At 39.5% G+C, this 22,504-nt stretch overlaps 1 protein-coding gene and 1 long non-coding RNA gene across 8 annotated transcripts in view; one reads left to right on the forward strand and one right to left on the reverse strand.

The window, feature by feature from the left end:
• Positions 1 to 22,504, forward strand: part of LOC140649723 (uncharacterized) — a 133,874-nt gene that overhangs the window by 5,663 nt on the left and 105,707 nt on the right. The window lies entirely within an intron of this gene.
• Positions 10,854 to 21,334, reverse strand: LOC140653337 (uncharacterized). Its single transcript, XR_012043095.1, has 3 exons — positions 21,246 to 21,334; positions 19,807 to 19,997; positions 10,854 to 12,673 (listed from the first exon to the last, which is right to left on the reverse strand). It is a non-coding gene; the product is annotated as an uncharacterized lncRNA (long non-coding RNA).

A 22,504-nucleotide genomic window follows, 5' to 3' on the forward strand; every position in this document is an offset into this window, starting at 1 on the left:
AAATTAAGAAACAAATGGTTTAAAGGGCATTTATAACAGCATTTGTAAGCCATGATTTTACAAACACTCCTCTGAATATGTTTTATTTAAGGAGTAGGTCCTATGGAAGAATGTAAATTGTGCGATTACGTAGCAAGTAGGCAGAGTTGGTAAATACCAAGATACTAAGGCAGTTATAATATGTTTTCTGTCCTGTATTTCAAATTGTTAATCTCTTGCAACCAAACCCATGATGTGCTTACATGTAAAGAGTGCTGCACCGTAGTCTAATCTTAACAGAAGAGTTGCAAAGTCAGCATGCTAGTTAATATTGAGGGTTTTTTTTTTCCCCCCGTTCGTGTCATCTCACAAACTGTCAGAAGCAGCAGTTAGTTGCCCAGGTGGGAAGCTGGGGTGAACAGAATGGGGAGAGGGAAGCCTGGTAAGCATCACACTCTACTATTACAAAATTTAGATATTTCTGACCCCATTCTTTGCATACAGGAACATGCTGATTTGCCTGTATGCTACACCAAAATGTAGCAGTCTCAGTGCAGCTACTGTAGTGCTGAGCCTGAAGTAGTCCTTATTTTTTTATAGTGCTTATTAGCTTGCATTGAATGTTGTCCTCAGAACTTCTCCCAATACAGGCGGAGTGAGTTTGGATCTCCCTGGAAAACATACCGGCAAATTTTTTTTCATCTCTGTTGTTATCAGGTGTGATTTTGATAGCGTATACATTTTCAGAAAAGAAAGATGACTTTTCTATTTATTTAGTAACACTGTGTATGGAATACCCAGAAAATGTGGTAATTTGAATAATACCTATGTTATGTTCAGGTTACTGAATTTTAGCATAACTGTAGTAGCTACTTTAGGAGCTTCTACAAAAATAGACTTGTAAAAAGAAGGCAGATGCTGCCTTTATAAATTCCAGCGTGCAGAGGAAATAAGGTAGAACCGAACTGATATTCACATTTTAGCCTACTCAGGAAAAAAAACAAGCATTGTCTCGGTTTTATCTTGGTTACTATTTAAATCGGCAAACTAAGATGTTTTCCAGTGGCCACATACAGGATGCTTGGTGACAGTTCATCCAGAAGATGTGTTTGAAGTTGAACATACCTTTGTGTTTGATTATTGAGACTTGGGAGATTTCTTGCTACCCAGCTAGTGTCAGCAGCTGTGAAGGCTCCTGGGAGGGAGGAGCTGCATCTAGCCGCGGTGTTTACTTTTAGCAGGAGGAGAAATGGGAGGTTTCTGGCTATTGTCTGGATGTGTTTTGTAAACTGAAAGCACTGTTAAGGCTTTTAACAAGGTGTAGTTGCTGTATCATTGTGAGTTCTGCAGTTCGGCATTTTTAGTGTCGTCGTGCCCCCCCCCCCCCCCCCCCCCCGCTTTTTTTTTAACATTACTTCAGATGTTAATCTGTTAACATTTGCTGTGAATTGCTGTATCATCTCTAGTTCTTGGAAGATCTTTATATCCTCATTTCTGTGACTTCGTGGCAGTGCCCCAGGGTCCTGGAGCAATCAGGATTACGTTTATCCCATTGCTAAAGAACAGGAATCCAAATCTGTGAGAAGCAATAGATATATTTTCTTGCTGAGATGTATGTATAGAAAAGACATATGTAAGAAAAGCCTGAACGGAGAAGCCGTGTTAAAAATCCTGCAGTATTAAATACTGCTTGTGTTCCGAGGCAGATGTCGGTGATGTTTTGATGGCATGAAATGTTACGCTCATTTCTCAAAGGCTTTTAAGCGCGGCTCCGGGATGTGCGAGTGTCATTGCCCTCTGCCGGAGGACGTCAGCAGGACAGCGCTGCGTGGTGGGCCCGAACTGCCAGCGCCACCAGAAACTGCTGCGTGGGCTCTGGGACGGGGTTCCCCTCCTCACTTCTCACTTCAGCTTCCTTGTCAGCTCAAGTTCAAAGATACAGTCTTTTTCTAGAGCTGTAGCAGTGGTCCCTATTCAGACCAGATAGTCCGATTCCTCCTGTTTCCTTCTTAGCTGTGTCCATGGGCATCTGTTCAGTGAAGCCTGTAGTTGTTCGTACAAACAGAAAGCCGAACTGTGGATCCAGCATTACAGGCCCGCTACTTCTCCAAAGATTGTTGTCCTGGAGCTGCAGCTAATTCTGGTAGCTTCGACAGAGAATTGCACACCCTTCCCATAAAAAAGGAAATAAAACAGCTTTAATCTTTGGATTGTTAGCCCTGTCAGTTTTTGGTAATCCAGAGATAACCGTAAAACAATACTGACCTAGAAATCAGTATTTTGAATGTAAAAGACACTTAAATTTGAATAGTGTTCACACAATATGGAACAGGAATGAGGTCGGACCGACTTAATATATGTGGTTTCACTAACACCAAATGTATGTGCTGTTTTGATAAGCCTGTAGCATAGTACAGCTATTTGGGTGTTTTGGGGTTTGGTTTTGTTTTTGTTTCTTGTTTTTTTTGTGGCTTAGGAAAATGCTTTCTTTTTGGTTTTCAAGAAACTTCAGTTTTCGTATATTACTGGTGTTGAGGTTAAAGGGAGTTAACAAGGGCAGGGTTCAGCTGTACTACTGCAGTGGGAGTTCAGTGGGAACCTCTGTTCTCCTTGTTAATGGAATTGGTGACATTCGTGAGGAAGTCCTTGCTGAATATTGGAGAGAAAAAAGTCAGAGATGCTGACTGGGGAGAAGTAACCATGAGTTGTGAATTGAAATGTTATTTACTGAATAAAGCTGAATTACACAGAAGCAGTATTACTTCAGTAATGAATGAGTGACACCTATAACCAGCGATAATTTGTGCTGGAGACCAAAATTCCATAATATAGCAGGGAAAAAATGCTGGTAGAGATGTTTGATGGGTTAACCCAGGCCCCTAGCATTGTGATGAGAGAGAAGCATCTTTTAGAGCACTCTTTCAATTACAGAAGCATGGAAAATAGATTCTCAAGGGGCGGCCTGGATGGCAGGATCTAGTCCTCCACTACTGCAAGCAAACGTGCAGTGCGATTCCTGCAACAGTTTTCAGGCTCCAAATTGAAATCCTCATTGCTCTTCTCAAAAGGCTGTTCCACTGTCTGATTTCACTCATTTTTAGAAATGTAGTTTTCAGTTCTAGCACAAATGTAGCTCACAGCCAGCTTACATTCATTTGTTGTACAAACAGCGTCCTTTAGTGTAAACGCCTCTTTTTTTTCTCCCTTGTGTTTTGCACATGCTGCATCTGCAGATAGCAGTTACGTTCATTTATAGCCCTTACTTTGTTCTAAACCAGCAGTTCTTAACTTTTTCATGCCCTTCCCCCTTTTCAGGATGTATTGCATGCCCCTGTAGTTTAAAGACCACTGGTTTAAAAAGCAAGCCCTTCTAGTCTTTTCCTGTAAAGCAAACTTCATGTTCCTGTGGGTGAAGTTACTTTTGAGAAGATTTATGTAATATTATTCTCCTAGCTGCTGGATCAGGTAAATATTATAAATACAGTTTGTCATGTCTAATGTTATCCTGGTCATAGTCTGTGGAGGATATGACTGGTTGTATTTATCCCTTCTGTTGATGTTTTCCTTTGAAATTACAAAATGCTCCTATTATCATGAACAGGTTTAATTCTGTTCCAGATGCTATGGGCTGATAAAGTAGTAATGCATCTTCTGGCAGTTTCTTACAAGATCAGTTACCATGAAAAAACTGTATTTACCCGAAGTATATGAGGTCTGCTTTGATGAACAGGTTTGTGATGTGCATGCAATTCCTAATAGACAAAGACTGTAATTTATTTTTTTCTTATTCTGCTACTTTAGAAAAATCTTCCTGGCTAGATTAAAACTGGAAGTAAGCTCCGAGATGTTCAGATGCAGTCTCTTTGGTAGCTATGTCAACATTAATTATTGTATACCTCTAATGTTACCGTACAAACTGGCATCTATTCTGGCCTGCAAAGTTTATCCTGGGTAAACTATGCTTGGCTTATTTAATTTTGATATTTGATCTGTAAATCTTTGCAAAGACCTTAACCAATGTTGTTAACTGTTCATTGTTCTTCTTAGTAATGTGGGCAGAAATGCATACAGCTTTTGAAAGAGGTTGCAGTGATTCTTCCTCACTTCAGGATTTTTCCATTTGTCCGATTTTTGAAATGTTCCTTTATGGTTGTGCCTGCTATCGGTGTCCGTAGTAGGTGTTGTCTTCAGTCGGCTGCTGCCTTGCAGGAAACAAAAATAGGGGTAAGTCCATCCTCTTCCTGCAGGTGGCATACATGATTCCTCTGTTTTCTTCTGTTGTTTTTCTACCTTTCCTGCAGCAGAAGGAGACTTTGCTTATTTGCTTTATGCCAGGTTATCTTTGTAGTTTGGTGGTTCTGGAAATTTAAGGAAAGACTCTGTAAGAGAGTAGAAATTTAAGCAAGGAAGGGCAGCAATAGGTATGTCCTCTTCATCCACTCTGTCGTTGCTGTGGGTGGTGGGCCTTACATGGTGTCCTGTTCTGTTAGTATTACAACGTTTAGCTGCGATCGGATGTGAGGATTGGCTTTCAGTCATAATGCGTGTTTTCTGTTCTTCCTGCCCCTCACTGCCACCAGGTATTCAAAGCATGAAGAGGAATGCAAAATCCATTTCATGCTCTTAGTAGTATTTAAGGAAATCCTCCTGCGGATTGCTGCTGTATGGTTCATAACTTAAAGATTTCTTGAGTGAGGAATGGGATAGTCGTATCTGTTTTTTTTCTGTAGACCAGGGCCTGTAAGTAAATGACTTCACATCCTGTGGTTGTAAGGTATGTTTCCCTGGCATCTCTACTGTGTGCACTAGGTGGATGGAGCTTCTCAGGATACTTGCTTTTAAGACTGTCTTTGTAGCAGCATCTCTTGCAGATTTGACTTCAGAATCTAATTTTCCCTGCTAGCATTATCTTAGTTTAAAATGGATGAAAATCATAAAGATGTGGGTTTTTTTTCAGCTAATCGGTACACGGCTGACCCATCTACTTTGACACTCAGTGCCTCTCAAGGGTTCTGTTAAATAATATTTATATTAATAGTACCATCTACTGCTCAATCCCTCCTGTGGCTTATAAGAGCATATTTAAGTATTACGTTATGTTAACCAGTTTCACTGATAGCTCAGGATTCAAGCTGTTTGTATTTGCAGTTCTGCTGCTAAGTTCTTCATCTCCTGTGAGTGTTGTAAATAACAGAGGTTGGGACTGCAGAGAAGGAGTCTTCTAACAGCCTGGGCAGCAGGGGCTGGGATTCCCCAGCACTGCAGGGGAAGGGGCTAGCTCGAACTGTCTTGAGATACATCCATAGTCAGCTTGCCTTACTGGGGTGTTTGATATGTGTGGATCAGCATCACCAGCAAAGAGGGCACAGCAGAGGAGGCAGCGAGTGAAGTACTGTCTGTGGGTGGCAGTTCCTGAAAGAGGGCTGAAAGCATAGAAGCGCAGAAACCCAGACTAGATAAGATTAAAAATCAGAGACTGTGAAGAAGAGACAGATGACCGACACAGGGAGACCAGAATAGGTGAGGTTCTCTTTTAGCAAAGCTTAATATAAAAAGTTAAACAAAAATGTTTACTCTGTACACAAAAACTCAAATTTGAACAATTCATAGAACTTTTCTATATTTCATCTGGTTATTAGTAATTCATGTTCCTAGTACATATTATTATGCACTTCTGCTAACTTAAGAGGCCTAACAATTGAATTTCATAAGCTGTTTATTATATTACCTACTTCTTGGGTGGGGAAGATAGCAGTGTATCCGCATAGGAAGGTGTGCCATCCCATACTCGGCTACATGACAAGATAGCACTATCTGAGGCTCTCACTTTTGCTAGCCCATCTTCCTACATTTTGAACTCCTGCTTGGATCTTCCATAATCCTAATGACTGGCCATGCTTCCTGTTCATTTGCTTACTGCCCTTTCTTACAAGCGTTTGACCCAATTGTGTAAATACAGAAGGGGTTATGCCTTTTCTTGAAAGAACCATTGAATTGATGGAGGAATTAACCTCGGAGATGTCAAATGCCTGAAGCTCTGGTGCAGAAGTTAGTTCAGGAATAAAGCAGGAATCTGAAATTTAGATTTCATGGTAAGATATGTCATTGTGCCACCACTAGATTAATGTGTTGGCCCAGGATAGTGCTGGCTTTTGAAGAGCTTATCTTCAAATGTTTAAAAATCTGTGCTTGTGTTTTACCATAAACTGATGTGGTCCAGCAGTCGTCTGTCTCACATGCTGGAAATATTTTGTTTTTCTTTTTACATGACTCATTACCATGCATTTGTAACTATGGTTATTTTCTCTTAAAGGATTCATTCAGCCCTTTAATTATCATGACTTGGGGCATTCAGGTTTGACTTATTAGCAATGTAGGAACTCCTTCATGACTGCTAGCTTCTAAATAAATCTTCTAGGTTGTGTGCCCATAAAATTAGCAGTTGTCTTATTACTTCTGCATTAGTCTAAATCAGGACTTCAATGAGGTTACGTTGCCCTACTGCATGTATGAATCTTAAAACTTGTTTTAGGTGTCGAAGTGTTGCTTGTAACATGTTTGGGGCTTAGCTACTAGAGGTGCTCTGACTTGCTCAGTAGCAGTGCTGTGTACTTAGACTGATGAAATAATGAGTGAACTACCATAGCAGATGTTATTACTGCTAATTTGGACTCCACATAGCTTGAAAAGATCCTGAAGAATCATTGCCCATGCATGCTTGTTCTCACTAAGGTATTCCATTAATAGGTAGCGATCGTTTCCCTTTCTTCTTGCATTAAGTATGTTTTTCTATTTTCTGTAAGACATTTCTTTACAATCAGAAAGTTAGAATATCTGTTTTTGTTTAGGAGAAGATGAAACTGATGCTTTCTAAAGGATCGCGTTGCAGTTTTTGTGCATTGTTTTATTGCTGAAGGGGTCATTTTAGGTAGCAGAACTTTCAGTTGGGTCAGTTTTGTTCATTATTTCTTCAGTATTTGATAATGCTTTTTTCTTACCTTGGTTTTCTGGTCTAAGATACTTACTGCTGATGCTGTTTGTGATACTACTGCAGAATTACTGGTAACTTCTAGTAAGAACATTGAATTGGAAATGGCTTCCCAGGTTTCTCAGGCTTGTCACTTGGTATAGGAAACCTGATGTTGTATGATTACTGTATAATTTGTACTTTAAAGTAATCAAACTCTATCTTAAGGACAGGGGTTTTTTTTACTTCCATTATTAGAGGTAGAAGAAAGATTCTAGCTATCAGAGCGTCCAGGGTCTTGAAAGTCTTTGAATTGCCAGCCTAACATTTTGAAGGGCCATTTCATACCTGCTTTTTAAATTATAATTGCAGGTTTTGCCTTATGCAGCTCTCTTTGCTCATGTTTATTCCTCGAATGCTTTTATGACGAGGAATTATATCCCTTCCTACCCCTTCAGTCACGTAAGCAAAGAAAACTTCTAGTCTGTGTTCACAGTATTGATTTTTTCCATTCTTCTGATCATCCTAAACTGTGTCTGCTCTGCATACTTGGCTCAGATCTGAGCTGGATTTGCACCTTAGTTTGCCTGCTGCCCACACTGTTAAAACAGCATGGGACATGATGTCCCTTAGCATCTCTTAATATCCTCCAGAACGTCTGAAGTCTGTGGTGAGTTAGCTTGCTGTGCTGGGCTTTGATGTGTAGTGCAGTTGGAATTGTTCATCAAAGCAGAAACATGGTTTAAGAAATTATTCTTCATCATCTTGCCGTTGTTAGCTGCTGCTCTGCAGCTGAGACTGCATGAAATGAGTGCTTGAATCGTCCTCCATTTCCTGCCTTAGAAACTTCATGGTCCTGCCTTTCATTTTGGAACTGGTGCTGTTGTGTCATTTCCCAGCTGAGACCAGTGTGGAGGCTGCAGGTGCTGCTTCTCTTCGCTTCATTCAGCTGATTCCTGCAGTTGATCAGTTTGGCATAGACCACTGATGGAGCAGAGAATAACAAAGCAGGAGCTCGTTCAGGCAGGCATCCATCGTTGCTGGGAGGCAGCAGGAACAAGCAACAACTTTCTCTCCATTTATACCGGTGCTCCTCTTTTGCTCTTTTCTACTCATGGTCTGGAGTGAATCCTTTGGCTGCCATCACTGGTCTTGGCTGAGAAATCGTAGTTCTTCGTCTAAGACCACTGCTAGTGATCAGACTATGGCCTTTTTTCTTTTTTTCCCTTTTTTTTTTTTTTTCTTTTTTGGACTTCTGGTGTAGTGGACCAGGTCCATGCATTCTGGCAAGCACTGAACTCTCAGTCAAAAGGTAGAGGTTACCATCTGTTGCCATTTCTGCTGCCTAAAAGTGCCTCTCTTTTCATGCTCGAGTCTGAATCCATCTTTCTTAAACAGAGTACACACAATAATTAGATGAAGTTTCCAGGCAGCCGTAAACTGGGGTCACAATTGCTTTATTTCACAGATACGTCACTCTGATGACCCATGGTCACTTTGTAATGGGGTAGACTTTTTCCTCCTTCGTAGTTTCCAAATCTGGCGGGAATATGTATTATACCCAGGTACATGACTATGTATCCTCTGCTGTTGAAATTCATCCCACTTCTATTATTCAAGTCTGCGAGGTTATCCAGTTTGTCAACACAAGCCAGGATTACTAATGAAAAAACCCACCAAAACTAATCCCCAGATATAACTGATAAATTTATAATTCTAAGCATTTACACCTATCCATCAACAAAGACCATGAATAGTTGCATGTGGACGTCTTTAGAAAAGAGTAGTACAGTCCATGTATTGAAAAAAAGTTGCTTTTTTGTGTGTTCGCTTTTATCAAGATCAAAAACATGTCCCAGAATATATTGGTGGATTTAGAAAAAGCAGATGGTGAGGTCCAGTTCTTCCTGAAAGCATTTCAGCTCACTCTGAGCTAGTGAACTCGGTGAAGTAAAGCGGAGAACATGCAGATTTGAGCGTAGAGAAAGGCAGGAATTTCTTTCAATCAGTGGTATAAGAGCTGATGTAAGAGTGGTTAGATTTTTGTGTTGGGTAGAAATTGCGAGGGCTTCAGATCCAAATGTGTGGATAAGTACATTAAAGAAGAAACAATAAAAGGAATGGAGAAAGGACTGAGCTGCAAAGAAAAACACACTTTAAAAGATGAGAAGATAAACAGAACCTACAAGCCACGTTAAGACATGTCAAACAACAACAAAATATCAAAAGGTTCTTCAGTCATTCAAATAAAAAAACAGAAGGGAGAGGCAGAGCTGTCATTGCAGGTGATACATTGACATGAACATTGGTTCAGCCCTTTCTAAGGATGTGGGGAAAAGGCAGGATGATTAATGGACCTGACAGTTCAGAAACTGAGGCAGATGTAAAAGAGAATGATGCTGAAGCACTGAAGTCCAGGTGAACTGATAAGGTCCAAAAAAGACTTGGACAGATATATAATCTTAGTATGGCTTCAGTAGACTTCTGAAATCTTTGAAGAGAGTGAGACATTGAGTACATGATAAAATAAAATACAATTAGCTTATAAAAAGTAAGTTACGCTAGAGTAACTTGACACCTTCTCTGGTAAGACCTGCTTTTTCAGAAGTCAGTGTTTCCCCTGTCTTTGGTAAGGTGCCTGATAGGAATCTACATAGAAAAATTTCAGGAATCTACATAGAAAAATTTAGTTTAAGCTGTACAAGAAAAATATGTTTTATAGGACGAGTTGTAATGGCGGTGACCAGATGGACAATAAATAATGACATTTTGGAAATTGAAGGAAAGAGGGGCGGGGCAGTTGTTAGTACAAGGTTTTTTGATGATGGGCTTAGATGTGAGGGGTGACTAATCATCTGCCTGTTAGGGCTTTACACAATAGACTTAAGATTCAAAATAAAAAAAACCAAACCCACAAAACATTGAAGAGTTATGATACTACAGAGATTTAATGGTGTTTCACTGCTTGGAATGGCACAAGTGTTGCATCGATGCGTATTTTAAACCTGTAAAAACCCTGTTCCTTTCATGTAGAGTTTGGTTTTCGTCATTGGGAAGCATTGAGTTAATAGTTAACATGTGAACGTTAAAAGAAAGTGGTAGCAAGAAATACTGCTCTCTTTCATTTTGTAGTTGTGTGGTATTTATAAGAAGCTGTGAGGTCATTGGCTTCCGGTACGAGCCACTTCCTGAAAACCTTGTTTTACATGGTAAATCTAAAAATGTATTTCTTAGAAAAACTCAGCTGTGCTTTGTTTTCTCTTCTCTTGCTTCTGACTGTCCACTTTACTTTTGTTTCTACTCCAGAGCTTATATACCACTGCAGAATAGTGATACCTTCTGATGGAGGGTAATGCTGCACAGGGCACAAGCTGTATTGGGGAAGGTACCGCAGAGAAACACAGTTCACAAAACCCAGTGCAGTCAGTGGTAGCGTGGAAACAACTTACACACAGTCTGACATGTAGAACGTATTGACAGTCTCAAGCTTTAGTAAACCGTGAGTCATACATGGACAAATGATCTGATTATGTTTAAAATAATGAGGTAAAACCAGCATCAGAAAAAGTATATTGTGTTCTTATTTTCCTGTTGAGTTCCAAATATGTAAAAGACAATTAGTTTCTTGCAAAGCTTGTTAAAATTAATTTTTTTGGTTTTTTGAATGCAAAGTTCTTGTGCTGCCAGTGGCTTCTAAACTTGTAGGCTTTAGAAGTAGCCATCAAATTTTGTAAGACATCAAGGATTTGACAGAAAAAAGAAACAAGCGTATATGTGTGTGTGAAAAAGGAAACAAGCAACCATACTTTATTACTTGTTTGATCAACATAAAACATATTTTTGGATTGTATAACATTATTATTTATAATGTAAAAGAGATTATTTCAACCAAAATGTGTTCTTTAAAATGAGGAAATATATTCATACTGGAGCAGCATAAATTAATTAAACTGTGGAAGGTCAGTGTGTGTGTGTGGGAACCAGGGAAGATGAAGAGCACATCTGAAGGAAAAATTAGAATTCCAAGGTAGTTTAAAAGTTATGGCTGTTTATTTATTTATTTATTTTTAACCATGTTGGATAAATGGAAATAACTAAAAAATGTATGTATTTTTAAAATCACAGTGCAATCCTAAAATGTGTGGATTACATTTTGGGGTTGATTTTTCTGGGTTTTTTTGGTGTTTTTTTTTAATTTGTATTAATTGGCTGAAATACTAGTTAAGGCTGACATCTAGACTAGCGGAGTAAAGGCTGACTAGAACAGCTTTGTAAAGGCGTGCTTTGATTTATAAGTTATCTGAGTTTTGCAATATACGAAGACACAGAGCTTCTGCTGTGAAAATGGGTGTTTGAATATCGTGTCAATTTGAAGGTTGAAGATAAACATGAATATTGGGGGTTAATAATATACTCCTTTGTTTCAAATCAGGTTATTTTCGTTTGATGACCATGGAAGATATATTGAAACTTGCTAGACTTCACAGAAATAATAACAATGAGAGATTCTTAAAAATACAAATCGTTCTTAAATTTACAGTTTTAAAATAATGTGGTTTTAGCCAGCCAGCATGCTGTTTTATAATAGTTATAAACTCATTCTCTCTATCTTCAGAAAGACATGCTGCTTGTCAGCCTATAGTTGGCAACATTCCTATAAATTTCCATGGTAATTTTATTGGTAATTAGCATTTGTCAATAGCTTGTCTGTCGTAACCCTTGCATGTCTCAAACCTTTTCTGCCCCTACAGGAATCAGTTTGCAGATTTCTAAAACTACAGTTCAGACCTTGGCTTTGTGGCTTTTATCACCTCTGTATGAGGAATACAGGTTTTAAACTTAATTGAGATGCCTTTGTTTGCTGTTCTGTTGATACTTCCCCCCCATTTTTCTTGTCCTTGTTTCAAACTTGTGGCAACATCCTCATCAGTGTGTTCTTACTTCTGGTGTTTATTATTTAAAATATTGTCTCTTCTTACGAATTGGAAAATAAAAAGTATGTACTAAAGTTACTGGGAACTATGGGAGTGTGCTTTTGTTGGGGATCAGGCTCTAACTTTACAATAGCAGGTTCAGTTCATGTGTCTTAATATGAGGCATTAATGTACTTGTCCCAGTATCATAATGCAATTGCTGTGTTGCCATGGCTGTCACCATGTGATTTGGTTTTAACTATGTGTGCTTTGATCTGTTAGTTCTGAGACACTAGTAACTGATACAAGTTACCACTTTAAAGCACTGACAGCTTTGGGACTTTAGGGGGGGAAGAAACCCTAAACTTGATAGCCCTTTTTGCTATAATGCTTCACTTGCTGATGTTCATAGTGCACGTCTGAGGATCTTGAGATACTGGGTTGAATTGAACACTGTGCTTCTGGTATCTGAGCCTCTTGTTTGGCGGTAACTAGGTAGCTTGTCATGGCACTGCGTTATAATCACAGCGCTCTGTGTATTTCCTTTTTATCACAGGTCTTTAGGAGAATACAGTAGCTTTCATTGCCTTCAGTGTGGTAGTAAGAATTGTAGATATGAAGACAGTACTTATGCTGAAAAGTCATACTGATTGTCAGAGTTGAGGTCCAGGTGGACTTTCCTTTTGGCTCAGTCTGGTAGAGCTCTTGATGGTTTTTGCATTCCCCTGTAGCTTGGTATTGTTGTTCACCTGAGATAATCTGGAATATCTCATTGAATCAGTTTTCACCAGTTCTCGGTGCGTGGTCTAGTCACCTGCCAGGTGAAAAAAAAATCGGGTAAAGTTCTTCTGAGGGAGCATGCAGATGAAATGCAATAATCTGTGATAGAAAAGGATTCAGATTAAGTGACCTAAAAGCCTTTGGGCTACAGAGTTGTAGTACAGCTACTTTGTAGAAATGGATTTGGCGTTGAAGTTCATGAATCTTAGGTAATTATCACATTGAAAGAACACTGCGTGTTTATTTGTATTTAAAATATCTTGTCTTTGGGTGGAACTTTGGCACATAAACTTAGCTGAAAATTGTGTTGGAGTCTGTTTGTTAGTTTTCTATGTTGCTTAAAAACCTAAACCTTGAAGTACTCTGCAAAAATCCATTTAGTCTCTGTATGCTCTTCTGAAATGTTAAATTGCTTTATTGGTTTTACATTTGATTTGCAATAGTTACAAGCTATCTTTACATCCTTATTATATTCCCAACTGCATAGCTAGTGTTGAGCTTGTGGAGATTTTATTTACATGAGTGAGGGTGAGCAGTATATGGCTTGACAGCTGCAATTTCCATAAATAAAAGTAAAATGAAGTAAATAAGGAGTTAAACAAAGAACAGGAGCTCTTAACAGCATATCACTGCAGTTTCAGATACTTAGCACTAGGAGGACACATAGACCATGATATTAAGGAACAAGTTGTTTACCTTTTCGTATTAACTGGTTTGGTACTAGAAAATTATGTGTTAAAAGGTTGCCATATAATTGGTAATTAAGATATTTTGTTTTACTTAAAATTAAAAAAGAGAGTGGTGTAATGGACTAAAAATTAGTATGATAACATTTGGAAATCTCACGGTGATTACTTTGTCAGTGAATCAGAAGAACGCTTATTCTCAAGGGCGTACGCCAGCCAGTAATAGATGACATTTAGGTAGAAGTAATCCCTTTTTTTATCATTTATTTTACAGTTTGGTATTGCAGGAATTCCTTACACCTTTTTCTGAAATGTTTATGGTGGCTTCTGCTGGTGAGGACACTATGTGAGATGGGTTACTGACTGGGATTTGGTACGGCATTTGCTGTCATCTTGATTCATGTTTAATCTGTTTGATCTCTTACAGTGTTTGCAAATAGCTTTTCTTTTAGTTGTCTATATGTGTTTATTTAGGTTCTGATATACAGTGTCTGTATCGGGTTGAGTAATATGGAAATTAGTCTAATTGATTTAAATAGTTTGTAGACTGCCCATGTTGCTGAGGCAAGCTGTTACCTAATAAAGATTTCAGAATCTGACTCTTTCTGTATAGAATCATTATTGATATCACACATGCAGACAAAGATGATAACTGAAGCATATGCTTTAAATAAAATGACATGAGAAAATGAAAAATGGTTTCAAATTTAAAGTTAGTGAAGGATGCACGAAAATAACACCAGATGGAGAGAAAGAGAAACTAAGACACGGATTATTATTAAGTGTGATGTGTTACTGTTGTGTAGAATAGAATCTTACAGGCTTCCAGTGTGTAAAATTCATTGCAACTTCTGTAAGAGTTGCTGTGTCGTGTAAAAGTGAAAATGTATCGTCTGACTCTTTCAGAGTAATGATCCCTGAGGCTACCAAAAAGAGCACTACCCAGTTTTAAGTGATTTTTGAAAATTTAGTGATTGTCTTGCCCTGGTAGATCTGGGGAAGACTGAGTGGTATCTTAACAAAAAATACTATTTGTGAAATTAATACGGTTTTACATCTCTAGATTGATAAACTTACTTCACTGCGAGACATTTTCCACAATATTGAAGCTTGTTTCTGTAGTTTCATTTTGTTAGACTCAACAACAAACAACCAAATCCCCCTTTGATACAACTTGCGGTCTGGAATTGTTGCATGGATGCTTTATTCAGATTTCTGTGTTTTAACACACTTGTTCACCTTCCCTTCATTATCTGTGTCTAACACAGTTTAATTTTTCACACATTTGCTGGTACTCACTGTGTTGCTTTCATCCTTACAGCAAAACCTGTTGTTTAATTTTATTGCGGACTATAGTTCCTGTCCATCCATTTGTATTCTCGCAGTTCAGTTGACTGTATTATTATTTGTCATGGGAATCAGTCTTTGCTTTATAACAAAAACTTGGTGTTCTGCATGAAGCCCTTAGTGTTGAAAAATGAGGATCCAGCCCGGTTCCAGATGCTGTCAATCAATTATCTGTGCTGACTCTGTGGACAAGACTGGGCATTCTGCAGATCTCGGGCCTTAGCCCCCTGGATCATTTAATTCTTCACGATTTGAGTTGAATTACAAGTTTGTCAAGGCAACCTTTTTTTCTGAACCGTTGCTGCTAGGGACTCTGCAGAGATTTTTCTGTATGTTGCAGAACTTTCTAGAAGTCTGGAGTAGGACCTGACTCAGCAAAGTACTTAAAGTTATTTTTTTGCTACGTAAGTGTTAATTTGCGATTTTTTTAAAAGACCTACTAATCATTCATCCTAAAAATAGGGTGGAATAATCTAAACAATGATTGAAGTATGAGCAGAAACACTGTATAATACTACTTGTTATGTCATTAGAGGTCTGCACTGTTTTTGTAAATGATCTAGTTACAATTTGGAAAGTTTTGAGTGTAGAAGGTAAAGATGGGACCCCCTGTTATTACCAGAGAAAAGACTATGGTCCTTTTTACTTCAATAGGGAGAATCAGGGTGAGACTGCAACGCTTAATGTTACCTGTGGCATGTTCAAAAGGAGGGTTGTTTTTTGTTGGTTTTTTCTTCTTTTTTCCCCAAAGTTGGATGAAATGCTGTGTACTGAAGAGTTGCGCTGGATTAACGGAATGAGAGAAGCTGCTTTCAGAATGAATAAATTCTGAAGTATAGCTCTTGTCCATACTAGAGAATGGCTGGTGGTACTATCAGAGTATTAACGCAGAGAGTAATTATGGTATCACAGAATATTTGCGGTGTTCTCAACAGGCAGTACTGCGTTGGTAGTGTAGTAAGTTTTTGATTATTCAGACTGTTTAAATTATAAAATTGCTTGCTACTTTATACTGAATTATACAAATTAATTTGATTAGGTTTTTGTTTTACAATGTAGAAATTTTTAACCTTTGGCTAAAAGTGAGTCTTCTGGAAGTCATTCAAGGCGTCACATTAAAATAATGATTTAGATTTTGAGAGAGTTACCAAAACAGATCAATACTGAGATCTTGTTTTGTGAGTAAAATCAAATTAAATAATGTCTCATAAATTCAGCTGTGAGACTCACAGATTGACAGCTGGTACAGACTTGGAAGAACGATCAGGGCAGGGGAAGATGGAGGAAGGCAGGAGGTTAAAGCAGGCGACCATCTGATGGGCAGACACTTTAAAAGGAAGCAGTACAGATGGCAGTACTACTGTGAGTATTAGTATTTGTAGCGCAGCACATTAGGATACTGTATGCATTTACCACCAGGAGTGTAGTCATATGTGAAATCCTGATTTTTGCAGCGTTTAGACTCCATTACAACAGATTTGCTAGACTTGCATTTTGCAGCCTATGAGGTGTTACAAAGAGCAAATCAAGTATGAAGCAGCCCTCTTCCTTCAGCTTCGGAGCTGTATAATATGAGCTGGAGAAAAGCATTCTTGGTTGAAATGAGGCATAGGCTGAGGGAGTCTAGATGTGCTGAAACAGAGGGTCGTTGTATATCAGCTTTTCTCAGCTGGTTGCCGAAACTGAAATGCTTCTCCGAAGTAGATGCAGGTTTATTTCCAGAATATACTGAGGATGAAACATTCATTCTTCTATAATCAGAAGACCAAAAAAAAAAAAAAGGCAGGCTTTCTTTGTCTCCACAAATATAAGGGTTTTTATGGTATAATTTCAGTGAGTAATCAGTTAGGTTTGGTACTCATTTGCCTTGGTGTAGAACTACAGAACTCTGTCAGCACTGGTGGAAAACACTGTCTTTGCAGCAGTATGTTGCCGAAGTTAGCATCTTTTATGTGGTAAAGGCAAACAGAATCAGATCATGGTATTGTGGAGCGGTGCAGGATTTGATATAGCTTTTCTTATTGCCAATTTCTGCTAGTATAACCCTAAAAATAAGAAACCAGTTCTGTGTAATTCTAACAAAATTTCTAAGAAGTAGTCTTCATTTATTTTTCAAAGATTCTAAGGATAAAGCAGAAATCCTGGAATTTTTTTTACAATCATAACAAACACTTCATTAAAGGGATATTTCAGCTTTTTTCCAGAAGTAAATCTATCTTCATATTGCTGTACTCACTAGTTGATAATTTTTTTTTCCTTGTACTTGACAGTAAAACCTTTTTTGTCTTTTTTTTCCCCTTTAGTCTTTTTAACTAAAAAAAGGTTTTTGTTGCTAAATGGATTTTCTGATTTTAAGTGCCACAAGTGGCATTGGGATAATGGATGAGTTTGGGAATGACAATTAACTGTATGTTGTGTCATTGTCAACGTTAGAACATACTCTTTTGCTTTGACAAAAAAGGTTTGTTAGAACAGGAAAGCAATTTCAACACGGACCAATGTCTGTCATGTCTACAAAGTCATGTAAATAGTTCTGAGAGCTGGAGCAAAGAAATTAATGTTCTGCTCTAGGACACAAGCTTTACCTGAATCAATCTGCTGTTCAATTTTGATAGAGAACCAGGGTACAGGAGTTGCACAGAGCGCCTTGGGTTGCAGAGGAGTGTTTTTATACTTGGTTTTCATATGTCACAGGAAATGTTAGATGCTGTAGTCCAGTGTAGTTGGTTTTTTGAAGATGAAAGGTAATTGAACCAACATGGGATTAAAGAAGGCTTTCCGATCTGTTCATGTGACCCATTTTAACAGCTTTTAACCAAACAGTGGAAAAGTACATGAGTGTGTCTGTAGACACTTAGCAGTCATTATCTCCAGAAGCCATTTCCAGGGCCTTCATTTGTTTCTGTTAATTTGCATTAGCTGGTATCAGTCTCTTGAATTTGGTAACAGTCTTGACGTATTCCTCAATTTTAAATTGAAACAGAGTGGCAGAAAAGAGAGGGAGAACGAAGGAAAGGCCAGAGTATTCATCCCTGTATATTGTAAATAGAATAGAATGCTTGTGTAGAAATAAATAGAGTAAATGCATGTGTAGAAATGGCGGCTAGAGTCTGTTCAGTGCATGAAGGCTGATCAAGTGTTTTTTCCAACAGAAACAGTGCAAATTGATGCACAGCGAGAGTTTTCAAACTCCATTTATTATCAGTTATCTCAGAGCCGTGGGCCACTCAGGGTGAAGTTTGCACGGCTTACTTCTAACCACAGTACTGATAAGTCTTAATGGAATTATGTCTCCGTATTTCAAAAGATGCGTTGAAATTTCTTGGAAGAGGAAGGTGACTGACATAAGTGTGCCCGAATAGGAAAGCAAAGTTGTTATTCCTGGTATTGTTCCGGGTATTTTTCTCTTCTGCAGAATACTTGAGAAGCAGTTGAATCACTAAGAGGAATGGCAAGCTAGGAAGTTTTGAAGAGAGTGCAATGATCAGACTTGATAGCGCATACTTAAGAAGTCAAACCCCTTGCTGACACCAGATCAAAGTTAGTGAAGTGCATGTTAAAACAGCACAGGATCTTTTCTGTATCTTCATGTTTCAAATGTTCAGTGATACATAACTTTCATATCTGTTCAGTTAAGAAAACTTTGGAGTTGATTTGCATTTGGGGTTTTTTTGAGTAGAAAGCACTACTTTGACTGGTTGGTTTTTGTTTTTTTGTGTTTTTTGGTTTTGTGTCTTTTTTTTAAGCAAATGCTGAATAAAGTCTTTGGAAACTGATCATGAGTAGTGAAATATTTACAAGAGTAGTATTAGATGTTTTAATCTTGCACATTGTGTTACATGGGTAACAATATAGTCTAATTATAAGAAGAAAATACAAAAACGTAAAAAAAGATCTGAGGAGGTAGAATTTTGAACTAGATTGATCTAGAGTATAATTCCTTATTTGTAAAGATGGGCCATATAATTTCAGAATGCTTTAGGCTGACCTGCCCCCCACCTGTATACTGTAGTGTGAGAGGTCACAGATAGCTTGGTTTTGAACCCCTGACATCCCGTTATGCTGTCTGTACAGTTTCGCTGGTCGTATGTCACTGAGCTGTCAAGGATGTAAAGATTAAGTGAGGCAAACTGCTGTATATTGTGCATAAAAGAAATTGTACTTTTCTACCTGCATTTCATTACTTCTTTCTTCTGTATAAGGTTCTTGCCTATCTGTTCTTTCCTGATTAGGTATAAAAGACTCAGCAGTTTAAGGAAATAAAATCAGATGTGATGGTTCGTTTATCTCGTGGAATGATGAAATACCATCTTTTCAAGAGAGAGAGGTTGTGGTCAGGCTAGGAGGGCAGAATGTCTTTGTCCTCGGCATCATTTCCTTGGCTGACAACCATGGGGTCAGCATGTCTTTAATAGTCTGGGCTTGTGTATATCATTTTTGATACCAGAAGTACAAATCAAATCTTCCTTTTGCCAAGGTTTTCATGTTTTGGACAAGAGCATGCCTTGAAACTGCCTAGGAGAAGCCTACGGTTGCCAATGAGATTGATCCCTCCAGACTCCAGGAACAGCAGTGTAGGTGGATGACTGCATCTGAGCAGGTCACTATAGACTCTTTACTGTCAGTGAAGGGCTGCCTTAAGAAGTTGAGGATGTGATTCCTCATTTTCTCATGCAGAGACTGGATTTAGTGGAAGGAACCATACTGAAAGCTCCACTATTTTAACTAGATCTCCTTTACCTACAGTGGGTACCTAGACAGCTGGTTTAGATGTGGACACCTACGTTACAGAAGTCAAGTGCGGAAAATCCCAATCCCAATATTATGTGATTCGGTTACTGTGCTTGTAAGAAATAAGGGTTTACACAGGTGTGCTGTGGTGTTTTTCTGCAGAAATCTCTAGAATCCAGGGTCTTTTGTCTTCCAAAATGAAATCAATATAAGCCAAAATAGGCTTTTGCTGGCAGAATGGAGAATTATTAATATTGCACTTCTCCTTTTTTTTACATGTGCATTGATCTAGGATCTTTCTTGGTTTGTATGAATTGAGCAGTTACAGCGGAATGTAGTGGGCTAGAGTAAAATCAGTCTGTACTGTTAAACTCTAAATACGTAATAGCACTGTGCTATCTACCTTGGTCACTCTGCCATTAAAATCTCAAAGATAATCTTGAGGAGTTTTATTCTGTTCTTGTCATCAGACTCTGCAATGCAATTGATGGCTAGTCGTAAAAGACTCGTATGGATTGATGAAAGAGATGCTGAATTACAGGGCTGTGTTCTGATGTTCCCAAATGACTTCGCCATCTCTGAAAATGCCGCCTGCTGTTGAAATAATGGGAAGAAAGTTACAACTGAGTCATACTGGCAAAATTAGTGCACGTCTAAAGCTTCCTATAAAATCTATAAGTGCACTGTTGCAATGATTAAGTGGGATCTTTCCCACTTAGTGCTTGCACCTAGGTGTAAATGTTAGAATAGAATAGACTATTTCAGTTGGAAGGGACCTAAAAAGATCATCTAGTCCAACTGCCTGACCACTTCAGGGCTGACCAAAAGTTAAAGCATGTTGTTAAGGGCATTGTCCTAATGCCTCTTAAACACTGCCAGGCATGGGGCATCTACCACCTCTCTAGGAAGCCTCTTCTCGTGTTTGACCACCCTCTCAGTAAAGAAGTGCTTCCTAATGTCCAGTCTAAACCTCCCGACAGAGCTTTGAACCATTCCTACACATCCTGTCACTGGATCCCAGGGAGAAAAGATCAGCACCTCCCTCCTCAGGAAGCTGTAGAGAGCAATGAGGTCACCCCTCAGCCTCCTTTTCTCCAAACTAGACAAGCCCGAAGTCCTCAGCTGCTCCTCATAGGACATTCCTTTGAGTCCTTTCACCAGCTTTTGTTGCCCTCCTCTGGATGCTTCCAAGGACCTTAACATCTTTCCTAAATGGTGGGACCAGAACTGCATGCCAGTACTCAAGGTGAGGCCGCACCAATACAGCAGGATAGTCCCCTCTCTTGACCGGCTGGTTGTGCTGTGTTTGATGCACCCCAGGATGCAGTTTGCCCTCTTGGCTGCCAGGGCACACTGCTGACTTATATTGAGCCTGCTGTCACCCAGCACCCCCAGATCCCTTTCTACAGGGCTGCTCTCCAGACGCTCCTCTCCCAGTTTATACCTTGCCTGGTGTTACTCCATGTCGCGGATGGAGTGAGAGTGCACTTCACTTGTTAGAAGTAAAAAATATAGTTTATTGATACAGAATAGGGAGTTAACAAAGTTCAGTGCGACAGTGTTTTAACAAGATTCGATGGTGAGGTACACTTGATTATTTACTGCATAGAGGACAGGGTCAGACAGAACTGTCAGGGAGACCCTCCCATTGAGTCATGAGGTTCGGAAGGATCCCCTTGCTTTCTAAACTCCTTCTCAGAGAGGAGTCTAGGTGCGGCTAGATCCAGTCCTAGTCCCAGACTTGGTCAACGGTTTATGTCTAAAGGATTATATGTGTGCGCAATCAATCCTTTATATCACTTAGCTAAGATTTCAAAGTTTAGCGTACTATTAGTCACTTACCGAGGATCTGTTGCGGCAAGGAATCTCCCAACCTCGAGGAGTAACCTTGAGAGGCGTCCCGGCTCAAGGGGAGATCCTGGCGTGCAGCCCGCTGCCGTGCAGGAGAGCTCAAAGGGCTTTTGGGCTGCTCACTATTTATGGGGATAAGATAATTGACCCATAGTCATATTTGCATGCCGACCACAGGTTTTAGTTTCTTCGGTGGGTGCATTGCACAATAGCCCTAGGCTATTGTGTTGTTATCTGTCTCCTGAATCTACTTTGAGCTGATGCAGCCATCGTGACCAGATGCATCCATTACAATCACCACTGGTGGTTATCACCTAAGCAGGGTTACAGGAGATAAAGGTCGGGGGTGGGGGAAGCACACTGTCACACTCCATCCGAGGTGCAGAATACAGCATTTGGTCTTCTAAGTTTAATGCCATTAATCATAGCACAGTGCTCCAGTCTGTCTAGGTCCCTTTGCAAGGCCTCTTGTCCCTCAAGAGGGTCAACAGCACCTCCCAGTTTGACATGGTCAGCACACTTGCTAATGGTGCATTCAACTCCTGCATCCGGATTGTTGATAAACATACTGAACTGAACAGAACTGGCCCTAGAAATGAACCCTGAGGAACACCACTGGTGACCGGTCGCCAGCCAGATGTAGCCCCATTCACTACAACCCTTTGAGTTCTGCCCTTCAGCCAGCTCTTCACCCAACGCACAGTGAACCCATTCATTCCACAGTTGGACAGCTTGGCCAGAAGGAAGCTGTGAGGGACAGCATCAAAAGCCTTACTAAAATCCAGAAAAACTACATCCACTGCCTTCCCTTCGTCCACTGGGCGGGTGACCTTATCATAGAAAGATATCAAATTAGTTAAACAGGACTTTCCCTTGGTGAACCCGTGTTGACCATGCCTGATGATGGCATTGTTCTTTAAATGCCTTTCAGTGGTACCCAGTACGATCTTCTCCGTAATTTTTCCAGGAACTGAGGTTAGATTAACAGGTCTGTAGTTTTCTGGGTCTTCCCTCACACCCTTCTTGTAAATTAGAATAACATTGGCTAGCTTCGAGTCAGCAGGGACCTCCCCAGAGTCCCAAGATCTTTGGTAGATGATCAAGAGGTGTTGATGCAGCTATACAGTGCAAGGTGTGATTCCTCGTATCTTTTCACAGCAGAATTGATGTAGTTCTGCTGATTGGATGGTGGGGCTTGTGCAAAGGGTCTGCTTCAGTTGTTACCAAGAAGCGAGTGCCACTTTGCTGCA

This window comes from Ciconia boyciana, chromosome 1 (genome assembly GCF_034638445.1).
Source record: "Ciconia boyciana chromosome 1, ASM3463844v1, whole genome shotgun sequence".
In the NCBI taxonomy this organism is placed as follows: domain Eukaryota; kingdom Metazoa; phylum Chordata; class Aves; order Ciconiiformes; family Ciconiidae; genus Ciconia; species Ciconia boyciana.